The sequence below is a fragment of the Lathyrus oleraceus genome, chromosome 2 (assembly GCF_024323335.1).
Source record: "Lathyrus oleraceus cultivar Zhongwan6 chromosome 2, CAAS_Psat_ZW6_1.0, whole genome shotgun sequence".
Lineage (NCBI taxonomy): Eukaryota > Viridiplantae > Streptophyta > Magnoliopsida > Fabales > Fabaceae > Lathyrus > Lathyrus oleraceus.
Window position 1 is genome coordinate 172,676,954 of NC_066580.1, and position 19,121 is coordinate 172,696,074.

The following is a 19,121-nucleotide window of genomic DNA, read 5'->3' on the forward strand; positions in this document are numbered from 1 at the left end:
AGTTACTCTTGACAATTTCGAAATATGTTTGGATCATTATTTTGTTTCATGTGTCCCAAAATTTGAATATGGAGTTAAAGTAAAATATATTATGTATGTTAAATAGTTTAATACGATTTATTTTGGAACAAATTGTATTGTATTTTTATTTTTGTCTTAAATACATTTTTAATCTTAATATTTTAATATTTTTTAACTTTTATCTTATTTTTACTTCAGTTTTTTATATATTATCTCTGAACTTTATCTCATTTAAAATTCAATTGATATCTTTCAGTTTTGTATATACTAATAATTAAAAATATATATTTTTAATAAATTGATAATATTATTTGGAAAAATTTATTTATTAATTTTTTTAGTTAATAAATTTATTATTTTATTCAGTTTTGTATTATGATATTAATAATTAAAAATATATATTTTTAATAAATTGATAATATTTACTAGGATAATTTATTTATTAAATTTTTTTAGTTAATAAATTAATTATTTTATTCAGTTTTGTATATATGACATTTATAATTTAAAATATACACTTTTAATAAATTGGTAATATTGACTAGGATAATTTATTTATTAAAATTTTTTAGTTAATAAATAAATTATTTTATTTTATTTAAAAATTAATTTTATAAAAAATTTAAAGAATTAATAATTTAATTAATTTTAAGAGATTAATAATTAAAATATTTTGTTAATGCAATGTGTGTTTTTAGGCACATACTATGACAACAAACTTTTTATGGTTATTTTGTGTCTTTGTGATATATTTCAACCATACTCATCACTTTATGCTAAGAGGGTATTTTTTTATGGTTTTGTTGTGTGTTAATGTAAGAATTGTGATAGTTCTTCTAATTCCACATTTTGATTTAATCATGTTAATTTTTGTGAATAAAATCCTTTTAAAATAGTTTTTTTATTTATCTCTCATTGTGTTTCATTTGTTTATCAGATATAAGTAAATCACGGAAGCAATATATTGAAGAGGATGAGAACAAATGAATGTGAATGTTTTTGGCAATGTGGGTGAATATTATTTTTTTTTTGACAAAGTGCAACTTATAGGAGATGAACTTCCTATGTGTTTTATCTCTTATCTTTGTTGTTTAACCAAAAGCTAGTTTTCTCGCATAGACTCAGAACGCGCACAAAACTCTGAGGAGCGCAACACAACTCAATACTAGGACTTTACAAATGTTAATATTAGATGTTGAAGAGAAAAAAATCATTTTGAAAAAAACTATATAATAAAATAAAAAATATATTACTCTAATTTAAAGGAAGACCGAGATGTTAATCTCTTCCCAAAAAATATAGAGCTTAATTACTTACCTTGGAATTATATTAGAAACAATCTCTTTAAAAAAGAAAAATAATTAATGTGAATGACTTTTTTTTAAAATTAGAACAGAAACTCACGGGTTAAAATAGTCATGATCTAAATTTACAATTTTTTTTTTACATTTTCCTTAAACTAAAAATATACATTCAACTTTATTTAAAAAAAATATACATTCAACGTTTTAAAAAAAAAATACATTCGGGAGAATTACTGTAAAGTTTATATTTTCAAATCCATATTCAAGTAATTATATTTGAACAATTTGATAACAACAATGTCAATGGGATTTACATTTCACAGCAACAATGTCAAAAATATCAACGGGATTGCATTTGCTAGCAACAATATAATTTATATTGCAGAAGACTATATTTTTTACACTGATGTGAAAATATAAAAAACCGGTTTGTGGTGAATTTTAACGAGAAGTCGAAAATGGGTTATAGTGAAAATTACCTTAATAAGGAATGTATAACAAAAACACGGGTTAGGTGAGTCAGTTTCTCAGTTGCGGCATTACAAAAAGCAATGTATAACAAAAAATACTAACGAAATAATAAGGAAACCATAGTTGATATTAGTAAGAAAACATGTAATGTATCTATAATATAATATGTATTGCTTGAAAATAAAAATGTATCCATATATTATATTTGATCTTAACCGACTAACTAACTTAACAAAGTACTAATTAGCCTAATAAAATTCAATAAGTAACCATTAAGGTTCTTATAAAATATTTCTTTTAAGAGATTTAGAAATGTATATTTTTTTTACCATATATTGAAACTGCTCACGGCTGATCCCTCCAATGGTAGGAGGTTCACAGTGGCCGCTGTTTATGGGTGGAAGCTGATCTTCTTTGTACAAATGATAGATTTCAATGAAAAGCAAAATAAGGACGATCAGAATACATGCTCCAACCACAATTCCAATAGATATAAGAATGATCATTATGGTTGAGAACTGAGATGCACCTGGAAGTGGGGTAAATGGCGGAGAAGCTTGTGGTGGTAGTGGGGGAAGAGGTGGGGGCGGAGGGTTGTGTTCCATTATAACTAACGAATTTGGAGGGGAAGGAGGATCCTTGTGAGCATTTGGAGGCGGAGGAAAAGGTGCACCCTTGTCTGCTCCAACTATTATTCCCATGATTGGAAATGCAAGAACAAAACTAAAAGGGAGTGAAATGAGAAATGCATGGAAGAGAGATACATTTTGAAAAACCATTAAGAGGTAAAGATAAATGGAAAGCAAAAATATATCTTTCTTCTATCACTTGTGTTGCTCTTCTTATAGTCCTGTGCAAGAAGCATATTAAAATATCAATAATACTACTATCAATAAATTGAAATCTAACTTAGCATGAGCAAGAAGCATATTAAAATAGCAACCTAGGAAGATAAAAAATTCCGACTACCAAAAGTACATAATTTTAAGTTTTAAGTTTGGAATTACAAAAAATATAAATCATAGTACTAGTTTTATATGAGTCATGGAGTTTTAATTTAATACCCCAGCATTAATGAAAATTATTACTATATGTGTTAACAATTTTTTTCTCTTAATTATTCTTATTACTCTCTAAATGTGGCAAAAATAAAATGTATATGGAATTCCAAGTTTGAATTTGGTGTACGTCTCAAATTATAAATTACTTTTGTAAAAAAATTGTCCTAAATTATATCACTTTACCATTTCAATACAACTTTAATATAATCACGCGCGCGCACATACACACAACACACACACACACACACACACATATATATATATATATATATATATATATATATATATATATATATATATATATAATATATATATATATATATATATATTTATTGTAAATCAAAATATAATTTTTTCTCCTCATACAAAATTAATTAATTTCTTAATTTTTGTAAATGTCCAAAATATTTTATAATTTGAAACGGAAGAGGAGTGATTTTTTTTCTTTTGCAAATGTTAAATTAATTATGTGTTGATTGTTATGCCTTTAACAAAATAAAATTAAACATTTTTTCAATAATAAAATTTATATAAAATAATTATAATTCTTTTTTAAAAAATTATATTAACTCAAAATATTCTTTGAGGCAAAGATACTGAGATAAACAATAATAAATAATCTAGAATTACCATCATCAAGTAGCATCAGGATAAAACCATTTAGAAAGTAAAATAATAAAATAAATCAAAGCATTATCAAGTGCTTGCAAGAGGATTCATGCTTAAAAATAGAAACCAACAAAATATAATTAGAGTTAAAAAAAATAGATTAACAATAAAAAAAATTACTTTTTGATTTTGAACTTAAGAGAATTTCTTTTTTGAAAATTAGATTGAAATAACTTTGCCAACATCAAAGGAGGATGATCTATTAGTAAGTAATAAGAGTCCAAAACATTGATGTTGAACTAGCGCCCAAACAGGTTCTTAGGGCGCCCAAAGTTGGTATAGGTTGCCTGAAATGCATGACAAATCGTCTTACTGAGCTTGGGCTTACCCGCCTGAACCAAACTATGTTTCCCTCCTAATTTAACTGATTAGGCATGTTGTTAGGAGAGAATGCAGATATTCTAAGGTCTACAAAGGGAGGCTGAATAGACCATTCCCCTTAAAACAACCAAGTTTTAAAAAAAAGTTATTTTTACAAAATTAGAGTTAGAGCGTGGAAGGAAAAGATTATGAGCGGAAGCAAAACGTGATAAATGGATTTGATATCATATGTTTCATGATTATCATAAAGAAAAATGTTCAAAAAAAATCATTAACTCAAGTACATGTGAAGTTGCTTTAACAAGTAATTTAAATCCAAAAACTTAAGTTCAATACAAACTCAATTCAAGAGATGAATATTTATCAAATTTAAATGCATCACATACCTACTCTTATATGATAGAACACTATAAACAAGATCTAGTTCTATATGAAATTTTAATGATGAATTATACTTACATACATAATACAATATGTTCCGTTCGGAAACCAGAAATAGATACAATTGAAGAACTGGCGAACTTGAACGATGACTTTGTTCTCCTTTTTGGTAGCACGAAGTGAATCTGCACGGTTAACACTCCAACTCCAAAGTCAGTTTAAGATTCAAGTTGAGTATAATAAAGGTGGAAATCATAAATTTTCTCTTTCTCTTAGCATGTGACTTATAAGTATACTGGATTTGAGATAGATTGGGTCATGGTCATTTGGGCCTTTGACTGGTCCATAACAGTTGCCTCCAAGGCTTTACCGAGCACTGAAGAAGATGAGGGAAGTCTTAAGTACCTGTGACCGTCCTCCATGACGTGATTCGATATGGAATGAAACTGAAACACTTGAGATCATTTTTGAAAACTTAACAAGGAACATTCGAATTTAATGTGGTTCCATTATTGAAATGCTTCACCACCCTTTCATGACATGTGTAGTGACGTGACCATCTAAGGTATGACACAATTTACAAATTATTTGAGTACACTCTAGTTTGCGTGTATCTATGAGTGGAAATCTAGTCGTTAATCTTGGGATTTCTTTCTATAGTTGGTATTTATCCTTTAGTTTTTGTTGCTTATAAATAGGGTGAGTCGGGTATTTGGAAGCTTTCACAAAATTTAGCATTTAAACTGACCGTTATTTTTCAAAAAACATCTCCATTCCTTCTTCCTTGAGAGTATCACCAGAAGCGATTCAACTATTCACTTAAAGCTTTCTCATTCTTCCATTACTCCAGCTTCACTAATCTCCTAAAATTAGGTACCACTTTAACTCAAACTTTATCTTTAACATTTCCTATTTTCAAGTCAGAATGAGCGATAAAATGACTGACCTGGAGAGTGGTTATGACGTTGAAACTTCATTTGCTTCTACAATGAGAACTATAGTCTTATATTTGGTAAGCTCTAGGCTAGGACGCTCTTGCCCAGCATATGGGCCGCCTAGATGGAATTTATGGGAATCACACAGGAGGGTCCATAGACGTGAGAGCCACGTAAGAGAAATCCCTCGCTGACTCCAAAAAGATAGGAAATCAATAAACCTCCCTATAAGACTACTCTTTCTTTGATATTATTACAAAGTAAACGAGGACGAATAATATCAGAAAGAAAACATGTAATGCATCTTTAATATCAGAACAAAGTTGTGCTAACCTAAAGAGAAAACATGTATGTATATGTAATATCAGAACAAAGTTGGGCTAACCTAAAGAGAAAACATGTATGTATTTGTAATATCAAAACAAAGTTGTGCTAACCTAAAGAGAAAGATAATATTAGAACAAATCAAGAAGATAAAAAACATCACATACCCTCGTCCGATATTACCAACCCTGAGAACACTCTTGTCAAAGAAAAATCAGTTGTTGCATAATGTGTAGCAAGTTCCACTATACTTTCAGAATTATCTTCAGTAGTTGAACCATGAAGAGCAGCTTCTTGAAATTGAAGGTAACACTCCAAATTCCACAAAACATCCTTCATGGAGGGGCTGTCAGCACCGCGATCTACAACGTATCTTTCTGCTATTCCCATAAACCTCTTTAGGGAATCAGGATTAATATCCCTTATAATCAAATGGGTACGGTGATTTGATCTGACTTCCCTTTCTGAATATAATTGATCGCCCAATCTTTCAAATTGAACGTATCACTAGGAAGTGATGGATCAATGACCGGCCTTGCACACAGTATTTCAATAAGGACTACTCCAAATGAATAAACATAAGATTTTCCCGTAAGTTTCTCTCGCATAAAATACTCGGGATCGAGGTATCCAAAAGTTCCCTTGACATCGGTGCTGACGTGCGTCTCATGGACTCTGGTACCCGTTCTTGATATGCCAAAGTATCCTACTTTGGCATTGAGATTTCTGTCCAATAATATGTTCACTGATTTCACGTCCCGATGAATGACAGCGGTAGGATAAGCCGTGTGTAGATAATTGAGTCATTTTTCCACTCCAATGCACACATTCAATCTTTCATTCCATGATAAACTTTGAAGGCTAGAACCATACAAATGACTTCTCAAAGATCCTTTTTCACGGAACTCATAAACCAAGATTAACTCGTGATTCTGGTCACACAGTAACTGATCAATGACACTAATTTCCCATGGAGGAATTTAAATAGGGTTTCTACTTCATCCATAAACTCTTCTATGCCCTAACGAGAAGTTCTACTCCCTCTCTTTACAGGCACCTTTCTTCCACCCTCAATTCTCCCCTATACACTTTGACAAATACTCCTACTCCAATAACGAGAGATTCATCTAAATAATTGGTGCTTTCTTCCACTTCAGAGAGTGTGAGAAGGTACTGATACTCTCTTCTTGATATTATGTTTGATGTTGTTGCGACTTCGTTTGTAGTAGTTGCTGTGTTTTCATTGAGCTCCTTCTGTTTAGTTATAAATCTTCTTCTCCTATAAATTAGTATCCAAACAATTAACAAGATGATAATAACGACTACACCAACAAAAATGACACATGAGATGAGTCCAATATTAATGGCAGGAGGAGTGGAAGTCGCCCGAGGAGAAGGTGGAGAAATATGAGGGGAAGTTGGATGAGATGGTGGTGGTGGTGGGTAATGGGTAATAACAAAGGGTTAAGATGGAGAGCATGAGAATTGTTTCTTGGAATCCATGAGAGAAAATGTAGAGGAAATGTAGATGAAATGAAGGGTTGCAAACAGAAGTGATATAATGCAAAGAAAGGAAGAAGAAGAAGAAGAATATGATAATGAAGGGTTGCAAACAGAAGTGATAACATGCGAAGAATGGAAGAATAAGAAGAAGAATATGATAATGAAGGGATGTCATTGTTGATAGCAAAAAATGGCAAGAGGTGTGTAACACCTCAAAATTTGCCCTCCTCTCTTGGGACTAGCTAATCATATTGCATATCATTTTTAGGTCATTAGGCATTGCATATTGCATATCATGTGGTTACATTATGCAAGTCATCCTCACAAGTCTTGATCAGAAGATAGGAGGTCATGTGCAAGCTAGGGTTTCATTGGACTGGTCATTAATCATCTGAGGATGTGGAGGTCCAAATTAGGGTTTTGTGATTCTCAAGGAGATTGGTCTTCATCTTGATTGAAGTGATACATCATCATCATCATGGTCTTGTTATCATCAAGTGTTGAAGCATATTCCTTGAGATTAGGGTTTTGACCACTGGTCAACCCTAATCAGTTGCATTGGGCCAATCAGGGCATAGCAAGGAGATGGGGTCTATGATGGATATGGGGATCATCATGTGATTATATGGAGCTTATTGAGGCTAGGGGTTCATCCTTGAGCCATTTCATCAGAGGATTGGGGCTCAGATTGATCAATGCATTGCCAGATTCATCTACCAGTTAAAAAGTCAATTGTGGTCAACTGTGCTTGATTTTATGGATTTGAAGGTGGGAGAGAGTTGGATACACTTCATTCATGTTGGAACAAGTGTTATTTGACATTTCAAAGCTCAAGAATGGAGAAAATAAAGTCAGGATAAAAATTGCCAAAAATAGAAAGTGACTTGTAATGGAAGTTTCCAAAAATGGAAAGTTTTTGAGCACAAAATTACATGTCCAAGGAAGCTTCAAATGAAAATTTGTTCAACATGAAAGTTGTAGATCTTGTTCTCACCTTTCCAAAAAGTCCAAGAACTTGAAAATCCCATGTATGGTTGGCAAGTTATGGTCCATTCAATTTCAAAAATGACCTATAATCAAAGTGGCATAACTTTCACATGGAGTGTCCAAATTGGATGATCTTTTTATGAGCAAACTCCATTTGACATGTACTTTCATGGTGCATAATCAAAATTCATCAAAAGTGGTCAATGCAAAAGGTCAATTTTCAAGTGTACTAATTAAAATCCAAGGGCAAAATGGTCCAACTTGAGAAATAATGGGAATTTTGGAATGAGAGTTTTTGCAACACATCACATATGCCAAATAGAAGTGGTTTCAACTGTCATAAGTGTTCAAGGTTCAATATTTGGCAAGGCTACTTTTGAACTTGCACTTAAAGTACAAATTTGGCATGGCATATTGAAAATGAGAAATACAATGCCAATTGCTATGAAACCAATTCCAACACACTTCAAATGCAAAATAGAACTTGTGTGAACATTCATTTTACTGTTTCATTGGCTATTTGGCAAAGGCATTTTTGGACTTTCATTTAAAATGCACTTAACACTAATTCATGTCAATTTGCTAATTGTGATTAGCAAGATGGGTTAAGATTGGTATAAAGCCTTAAGTGTAACAGAATTTGTTAACCACAATCACGTTCACCAAGATCTGTAACAGAATTTCACCAAGAACCTCTCAAATTCTCCAAAAAGCTTCATCACTTTTTCTCATCAATCTTCATCAATTCTCAATCATTTTGCGAAATTCCTTTTGCTTCATCTTCCATGGATCATTAGCTTCAACTGTTTTGGTGATTTGGAGCAAGAAAGCATTGGATTCGTGACTGTTCACATCATGCTCAACAATGGAGTTTTGTGAATTCTTCCTCTTTGATCAACTTTGAGCTAACCTAAGCATTCCACTCACCTTCCCTATCATCGTGCTACATCTGTTTGGAGCTTTGGCATCGAGAAACATCAAGATTCAACACTGCTTCATCATAAGGTGCAAAATTCGAACTCTTCGATTGTGTAAATCATTAGGTGGTTTTTGTAGTTCATTCCATGTAGATCATCCTGATATGAATAGTTTGTGAAATGATTAACTGTAGAGTGTGATATCTTGATTTTTAGTTTTGATGTCATTTACATTTTTGCTCGATCCGTGAGATATAGTGAGAGCTAGGCAAAATCGTTAGCATATTTGTGACCTAGGTTGAGAGACGGTTCCAACGGTATCTCGCTCGTCCATTTTCGTTGAGTTTCGTTCATGGCCATGGCTGGAGATGAAGAACATTTGAAGGCGCGAAGAACATGAATTTTCTGGATTTGTTTCCTGTTTGATCCGTCAATTCGCAGGGCAATGTTCAAAAGCTGTTTCCCGCGGAAGCTGAGCCAACCACAGCGTGACAACACATTAATGAGGCTGTGTCGTTTTGGCCTTGGAATCGTTATTTACAAAATTGCCATTGGACTTAATAAATCATTTTAATTCATTCTAAATAACTATCACATAATTTAACAAACTTAAAATCATCATAAAAAATTCATTTCTAGTCCAAAATTAGTGAGACTTTTTTTGTTGGATTCATAATTTTGTCTAGAATTTTATAGGCATGATACCATAAGTTGTGCATGGAGAAATTTTGACCTTGCCTATTGATTTTTGACTTGTGTGCATATTTTGTATGTTTTGCCATTTTTAATATGAAATGCTTATACTTGTAAAGAAATGAATGAAAATTTTTGTGCTTATTCTGGACATGTTGATGGTGATTTCCATGTAAAGTTTGTGATTTTTGGATACTTGGTCGATTAGATATGATTTTCGGAATAGAGGTGTGACAATTTGTGTCACACCTAGCTAGGTCAACTTTCTGATTTTATTTGCCTGGCTTAAAAATGTTGAATTGCTCTAATTTTTTGCATGAATGATCATTGATGTGTCAAGATAACATGTGATTTTTGCTGGAATTTTTGATGGAGTTTTCTAATTGATTGATATTTTTCTTCACTGTTGGTTCATTTGGCAACATTGTGTGACACATGTTTGTATTTCTTTTGTGAAATTCTCATATGGTATTGGATGAAGATGAAATTTGGTATGTTGATGCTAGACACATTGTAGGACATCATGGTTTTGATCCCATTCATTTCTAATATGTTGTCACTGATTTATGAATTATTGAAGTGGATGCTTGTTTGGATGTCTTGAATTGGCTTGCATAATCTTGTCTGGACTTCTTGATTTTCATTGACCTACTTTCTTTTGTCCAATTAAGCTGAAAATTGACATGCTATGCCTTGAATGTTTCCTGTTTATGTGTGAATTTTTGTGGAATTAATTGAATTGATTTGGTATGCTTTTGAGTGAGATAGTTCTGTTTGGTTATTTGAAGTTGCAAATTACATGATTGATGTTAAATTGTGCATGAAATGATATTGGTGAATGATATGAGCATGGGACCAATTGCATTTGCTTTCAATTTGTTTTAATTTGATTTTGGTTGAATATTACTTGCTGTTTAGAATTTTTTATCCCTTTTGGACCCTAGGCTTGGCCTAGTGGTCCTGTTTCTCACATTTGGTGTGGATTTTCAGGTTGAAAGGCAAAAAGCTTAAGGAGATAAATGCAAGTTGCAAAAATTGAATTTGTTTGATGTTGTCTACTAACTTGACTTTGTGTTGTAGGATTGGATGCTTGAGCTTGAGCTTATAGCTTGCACTTATGTGCATTAACTTGTGTTGCCTGTGCAGTTTAACTGATTAACCTTTGCTGTTTACTGTTTGTCTGTCTGAGTACTGATGATACTTGATTGATTTCAGGTACATTTAGTCGCTTACAGTTCCTTGAGAACTAGCTTGCTGTTGCTTGGTTTTTAAACCAATTGAGGTAGAACTTCTATTCTTCATGTAGTTTGGAAGACCTGGCCTGTTACTTGGCCAGGCACCTGTCTGAAGCCCTCCTTAAGAGGCGATGATTGTGATTGTTTATTTTTGTGCCCAAGCAGGTAAAGACCTCTATGAGGCAATTGGTGGATCAAAGGGATATGTAATCTATCCCCCACTATTCTGTTGAGTCGTCCCTCTGCTCACACCGCTGTGTTGATGCATTGGGACGCAAACCCAAGATCTTGTGCTGTTGCACAATCGAGTCAGAGTCTTTGAGCGTAGAAGGGTCCCTCCATTCTGGACCCACGCTCCTTTGTCTGAAGCTCTCCCTGGCCAGGGATAAGAGCTGTGAAGTCTAATCTTCACTCACCTTTTATCTGCTTCACCTTAGCCTCGCAATGGCAAGGTTAAGAGCGAACACTACCCATGTACAGATGACTTGCTTCGGCAGTCAAACCCATTGTTTGAGCCTCACTTGACTGATTATAGTGTGTGCTATGTGAATATTTGCTTGAAATGCTTGTTTTGATCTATTGATGCTTGCATGCTCGTTTTCCTGGATAGGATTAGCTTGCAGTTGTGCAAGTAGGTAGAAGCCTTAACATAGGGCAATGATGTATGATAACACTAGGCTCGAGTACAGCTCCCTGGTAGCGTGTCTCCCTTTGTTTCTGGCTAGAATTTCTTTCCCTTTCAGGGGAACTACATCGCCCTGATCCTTGTTCCAGACGAGGTATGTAGGCAGGAGACCGTGCGAGGTCTCTCCGGGCAACCTTTTTCTTTCTTTGTGTGTGTGCCGTTTTGTGTGTGTTTTGGTTCGGATGCTGATGTAAGCCCAGTGATTGGCATTCAGGCTCCATGTTTGCCTGTGTGTTTGTTTTTTTGTTTGGCGTGCGTGAGCCGAACTACGGCAGCTCTGATTCTCGTTCCAGACAAGATACGTAGGCATAGGGTGCGATACCCTATCGAGCTCGTTCCTCTTAACCCCACCTGTGTTGTCTTCGGTGTGTGTGTGTGTGGTGTTTTAGCAACCTTTTCTTTTCTTAGAGCGTGGATCCCGTCGAGTACGACGGACGTGAGGGGTGCTAATACCTTCCCCTCGCGTAACCGACTCCCGTACCCTTTCTCTTTGGTCGCGAGACCATGTGTTTCCAGGTTTCTCTGAGCGTTTCCTTTCCCTATCTTGGGATAAATAACGCGCAGTGGCGGCTCTATTTGTGTTTTTTATTTCAGCTCGCCGGTTGTTTTTTCGCGGATGCGACAAGGTGCAAAGCAGAATTTCCCAGTTAGAGTAATGTTCTGACTTGTGTTGATCTGCAAATCTCCTTTAAATGAAACAAGTTGGTACACTTCTTTTACTACTCACTTCAATTGCATAACTGTAAGACCCTAATTTTGACCCTAAGATCCCTCATGGCATCATATCATTGCACATTGCATTTGCCTCAAGGATCATAGCATCTTGGCTCCTTAACCCTTGGGTTGGGACTTGTGTGAGTTGGTTTGAGACCACCAAGCATGCTTGAATTGTATATTATTGCTTTTCTTATTTTGTTTACTAACAAAAAGCATAAAAATATGTCACTAACTTTGTTTGTTTTGAAGCTTGAGCAATCATGTGATCCAAGGCTCCTAAGAGACCCCTATGCCCATTTAAGTGGCCAGATGAAAGTGAAAGCAAGCATGACAATGGTTCACTAAGCTCTCAATCATCATATATGCCTCCCAAATGTCTCAATTTTTCAATTTGATCAAGATAAACCAAAGGGCTTGAGGATTGTCTCCCAAGGAAACCCTAATTCAGTTGTGCATTGATTGTGCCTTGCTCATGAAGCAATCTCAAACTATGATCAAATACAATCAAGGTAAGTTATTTAATTCATCATTTTTATGCATATATGAGCTTATATGAGTGTCATCAATCATTCATTCATCAAGATTTGAAGTTTGGACTTGAGAAGTTGATCAGTCAAATCATCTGACTATTTTGAAATCCACTGAGACCTAACTTTTTATGTGTTTGTCATATGAAGATGACCCCAAGATCATAAATGTTCTTAAGATCCATATGAACAACTTTCATGTTCATCAAAAATTTATTTGAAACTTGGAAGGTCATCATCCATTTCAAAACATTATAGGTCATTTTGACTAAAACCCTAATTTTAGGTCAACTTCCCAAGGACTTAACTCACTAATTTTTCATGATTTTGAGGTGGGACCAAGTGAATTGGAAATTTTAAGATGTCTACTTAAATTGTTATGTTGGACAAAATTTCATAATCCTAAACGAAATACATGTGATAATACAAAACATTACAGGTCACTTTGGACCAAAGTCATTGAAATCTGAAAATGTCCAACTACAAGTGCCCATAACTTTCTCATTAAAAATCCAAATGATGCAAAATTTAAGTCCAAATTATTGTCTTGAAAATATATACAACTTTAATACAAAAGGTTTTGTCATTTGAGGCTTGCATAATTGAAACAGAAGGGCTTGAAGTTGGTCCATTTTGGAAAAATTTCCATATACATGTTTTGCACATTGAACTTCATGGCCTGTTTTCAATAATTTCCAAACTCCAAATGGATTTTTGTTCAACATAACATTTGTTTCTTATGTCAAGACCTTTCCAACCATTACTCACATGCTTATGTTTCAATTTTGCAAATGGCATTTTCGAAGAGGTGAGGTTTTGGTTTCAATTATGCATACCATGTTAAAATTCCATGCACAAGCTTACACATTGCCATTTGCACGTCAAATTCATTTGTTTGATCATCAACATGTAAAACCAATTGAGTTTGGGCCTCACATGCGCCTGTACAGGCCCATGCATGGAGGACCCAAGCTCATGCACACACAAATTCTTCATGGCATTGCATCACCCTTGGCTATAAATAGAATGCCTTGCTCACTTCAAAATTCAACCTAAAGGCGCCTGAAGCTCTGCACAATTGAATCCCAAACCTCCATTAAAAGGAATTCTGATTTTTCTCTCAATTTTTCAAGCTCAGATTTCAACTTTATTGGTTGATCTCTGACATATAATTCCTTAGCCTTGCTTCCTTGTTACTTCAAGAACAAGCTGCACTGAAGAATTGGATCAGATCGTGCCATTGAAAGCTGCACTTCAAAGGTTTATATTCAAACTGTTTTGATTCGAATCTCTCTTAATATAGTGCATTGCTTGGTTTGGTTGGTACCTCTGAAGTCGTCATGTGAGAGGCAATTGATTTGTGCTTTTAATTTTGTGAATTGACCAAGTTCAGTTTAAACACCTCATTTCTCCATCTCAGATTTCTTTCTCTATAAGGATCTTGAGTGGAAATTAAGGGTACAGGGGTGATGTACATCACCCTAGCTTTTGAATGGTATATGGATCGTGAGTTTTGGTTGAGTTTGAGAAACCTGCAACTCTGGCCGGAATATTGAGGTTCACCGGAGAAGACGGTGGTTTCCACCACCGTCCCCACGTGGATGAGTTCCTGGCCCTTGGATTTATTGCTTCAGATCTAATTTTGGCTCTTGGTTTGATTGACTATTTTAAATGCTTTGTGCTTCGCTGTTGACTCAAGTGTTCCATGCGCACGCGCTTCCTAGCTGTTTGATGTGCCACGTCAATTAATGAACAAGGATCCAAGCGCTGTGGATTTTTGCTATTTTCTGAATTTCCATTTTATTTTCTTTTATTCCATTTTATTTTGAAAATTCATAACTTCTTTATCTGGAATCACAAAAATATGGGATCAATTGCAAAAATTTTCTCTTAAGTTCTAGTTTCTAAAAAAGATTTTTAATTATTTTTGTGATTCCATTTAATATTTTTGGTGAATTATTTCTTTTCTAGTCATTTTTAATTCATTTAAAATACTTTTTAATATTCAAAAATTCCCAAAATATTTTCTTAACATCTTTGGATGATGATGGATCTGTGAAAAATATTCTCATCAATTATGTTATTTTTCTTCATTTTTTAATTGTTTAAAATTAGTTTCTGTTTTCTAAAAATGATGAAATTTTTTGTCAAACCTTGTTTGACCATGTTAGACCTATGATGATCCAATTGGACTTTTCCAAGTTGATTTGAATTTGATTTGAAGTTTGACCTTTATTTGTTTATTTTATTTCAAGTATTATTTTAATTCCAAAAAATACCAAAAATATTTTTATTATTTCTTGACTTCTAAGCTTCATCTCACTTCTGTTTACCATTGATTGATGTTGATTCCATTCATGTTTGGTCAATGGATTTTGCTTATGTCATTTGAATTTCAATTATGTACATTCCATTTCCATCTTCTTCTTCTTCTTTTTCTTTTTTGACCAATGAGTTAATGATTGGTGGTTAGCCTTGACATATGAGAGGCTTAACCTTCTTTGATCCAAATCAAATTCATCTTCATCAAAGATCAAGTGAATTGCTTTGCATTAAAGATAGGTTGCTTCTTGGTTAAGCAAAAAACCTAAATCCATACAAGGTCATTCTTCTTTTCTTTTGGCATGGCAAGTTGTAGGAGCTTGGCTTACTAGTCATGATCTCTAACTTGTGTTTATTCGCCTATAGTTTTATTGACCGGCCTCAGATAGGTGTGACTACTGCATTAGTCCACTTACGGTTGCTTAACATAGCGCTAAATTGTCTTATGGCACACTAACACTAACTACTAATCACTAACTTTTAATTCAAGCATTTAATTCTTGCAATTTACTTTAATGCAATTTAATTTCTTGCTCATTAATTCATTTGTCTTTTCCCTTTGCTCACTTGAGCTCATGTTTATGTTAATGCAATTTGCCTTTTGCTCACTTGAGCACATTATTGTGTATATACTATTGCCTTGTGCTTGTTCTGTTTTTGTTTGTGTAAACCCAATGCAAATGGAGAAAGGACTTAGATTTAGAACCTTACCTATGCTAAATGGAGTTTGAAGAGAAACTAGGCCCCATGCCTTTAGAATGCTAAAAATGTAAAAGAGCAACTAGGCCTCATGCCTTTAGAATGCTAAAAATGTTGAAGAGCAACTAGGCCTCATGCCTTTAGAATGCTTAATCTTGAAGATGACATTGAAAGGACCCCTAATTCTAAACTCACTCCTTTCCATTCTTTCTATTGTATTGTGGAACTTTTTTGATTTGTGTGTTCTTGTGATAGGGATACCAAACTTGAGCTACTTAGAAGGACCATTGTCATGAGCATCCAAAAATGAGTGAGACAAGTCCAATTGGAAGATTCCTAGGAGCTTGATTGATTATTTGTTTGATTGCTTGAGTTAATTGCTTATTGCTTGCTAAGTCCAAGGAAAGGAGCAACTTGGATCATCTTTATGATCTCAAGAAGGGAACTCCAAATGGTTTTATTTCTCTTCCCTCATCTTTGCATGTTTAGGACCTAGCCCTTCTCTTCTTCTCTCCACTCTAACCCAGGCCAAACTTTTTGTGCAAACATTAACATTGCTTTTCAAAAATTAGAAACCTAGGCACTATGCCTTTGATTTTTTCAAACTCTTTTTTTCATAACACTTATTTTGAATTGAACCTTAAGTCAACTTTGGCTTTATTTTGTGAATACTTTTCATTTGTAAATACAACTCACTCAAATGTTTTTGTGGTTCCAATGGCCACTTTTGCCAAAGCTTTTCATAAACATTAGCTATTAGGTTTGAGTTATCTTAGAGGTTGATATAATACTCACCTATATCCTTAGTGTTGGATTATAAGTCTTCCATGCTTATTATAGGGTTAACCCCTCACTAGCATGTTGAAGCTTTCCTCACCTGGTGGATTTGTGGTTTTAGGTTGAGTTTTCTCCCTTTGATAACAAAAGACCTTAAGGCTTTTGACCAATCAATTCACCAACTGTTTTTGAGATTTTTACCCCGAACTACGAGGTTTTGATCCTACCTTTTTTAAGATGGTACGTAGGCAATGGGTTTATCCATTCAAATACAAAATTGTAAATAACTTGTATATTCTCTTCTTATCTCCCCAATCATGTTTGCACAAATATTTTCACAAATACCAACCTACCCTACAACATTTGTAAAAAGGGCTCCCTTAGAGTACTAAGGATGTTTTGGGTGCTTAAAACCTTCCCATTGCATAACCAACCCCCTTACCCAGATCTCTGACATTTTTATTAGTTTTTGATTTGATAAAACTTCTCGGTTTTTGTTCGCTTTCTAACCTTTCCTTTGGATAAATAGAAGTGCGGTGGCGACTCGAATCGTATGATTTACTTTTTATTTAGTCAATAAATCTAAAGGTAACGAATACCCCGCTACAGAAAAGTGGCGACTCTGCTGGGGACATTTGCCTAGTGGGTTTTGCCTACTTTTTACCTTTGTTGTATTGTATGTTTATATTACTTGTGACATATTTTTGTGCAAATTTGGGATGACTGTATTGTTTGTAATGATTGAATTGCTTGAAATATTCAATTGCTTGTGTGCTTGGTGGTCTTTTGTAAGATGAGTTCTATACCCGAACTCGAGTGCACTTATGATAGGAGAATGGCATAGTCTTGATGACTTGTGTGGAGTTATTCCTTAGCAAGTTGACTTGCAAGCCCATTCACTTGGTGGAGGATATGTTGGGATCAATAATGTCACACGAGTAGTCGTGGTTAGGCATTACTCTTTCCAATATATTCCTTAGAAGCCAAGAACCTTAGATTACCTAGCCCATCTTGGCCTATTTTTAGGACGTAGTACAAAGGTCGTTCAAGTGTAAGATTTGATACGATTGTTACACGATACTACACTCATAAGAGTCTCTCTTGAGAATATTTTTGGAATACGAGTAGTTGTTTATCTGATAATATCTGAAAGATGGGATGATGACTATGGGAACCTCTTGTAGAACATGATTGTCAGCTTTAACCATAGTACACTCCCTTTGGGTGGTTCTTAACCGAGACTCCATGCTCGTGACTTGTAATAAACCCTTGATTCACGGTTGATCTGTTCTCGTATATCCTTAATATCAATGGAACTTGGGTGTTGATAAGGTGCAAACCATAATCCACCAAAATGGATGATTGATATTAAGGATGACTTGATCCTTCCCGTGACCTTTGTGTGGTGTAATTTGCTTGATCCTTGAGTGTGATTGTTGCATCCATTCATTCATGCATCCATACATATCCATATCATCAATAATGAGAAAATTTTCAAGGAATTTAAGAGGTCTATTTGCAAATTTTCAGACATGGATAAACAAAGAAGGAATACGAATAAGTACAGTTTCAGACAACCCGACTTGAAAGAGTTAAGGAGTTTGACATCCTATGTATTAGATCCCTTGGAGTTCAAAGCTCGCCATGGGAAGCTTTTGTCTATTCTTGCTACTCAGGTGGATGAAGGTCTGATGAGTGTGTTGGTGCAGTTCTATGATCCTCTGTACCGTTGCTTCACTTTTCCGGATTTCCAGCTTTTTCCTACGCTTGAGGAGTATGGCTATCTTGTGGGTATACCTATCCTAGATCAGTTTCCGTTCAATGGCTTGGAGAGAGTTCCTTCTTCCTAAGAGATTGCTGATCTGTTGCATATAGATGAATCTGTTGTTGGTGCTCATATGACTACCAAAGGTGGAATTCAAAGTCTCCCATCTGATTTCCTCATCGCTCAAGCTAATATGTTTGGGAAGGCCATGAGTGAGGACGCCTTTGAGGCCATATTTGTACTTCTCATCTATGGGCTAGTGTTATTCCCCAACATCGACAAGTTTGTGGATGTGAACGCTATCAGGATTTTCTCTACTCTTAATCTCGTTCCTACTCTATTGGGTGACACTTATTTCTCTTTGCATATGAGGAATGCAAAGGGCGGTGGTACCATTATGTGCTGTTTGCCTCTGTTGTACAAATGGTTTATTTCGCACTTGCCACAAACGCTCGCCTTCAAGGAGAACAAAGGATGTCTACGGTGGTCCACGAGACTTATGTCTCTCACTAATGATGATATCTTTTGGTACAACCGTGTGTATGATGGTGTGCAGATTATCAACTCTTGTGGTGAATTCTCCAATGTGCCTCTTCTTGGTACATGTGGTGGGATTAACTACAACCCTGTTTTGGCACGTCGTCAGCTTGGGTTCCCCTTAAAGGATAAACCTAATAACATTTTGTTAGAAGGTGTGTTATTTCAAGAGGGTAAAGATCCCTAAAACTTGGGTGAGGAGGAGAGCTTCTGAGTACCGCATGCCCTATGATTACCCGAGACCTACACATATGGTTATGGTTAGGCCTT

At 34.7% G+C, this 19,121-nt stretch overlaps 1 pseudogene; it reads right to left on the reverse strand.

The window, feature by feature from the left end:
• Nucleotides 1–5,646: 5,646 nt before the first annotated feature.
• On the reverse strand, nt 5,647–8,916 carry LOC127122475 (receptor-like protein kinase HERK 1; annotated as a pseudogene).
• Nucleotides 8,917–19,121: the final 10,205 nt, after the last annotated feature.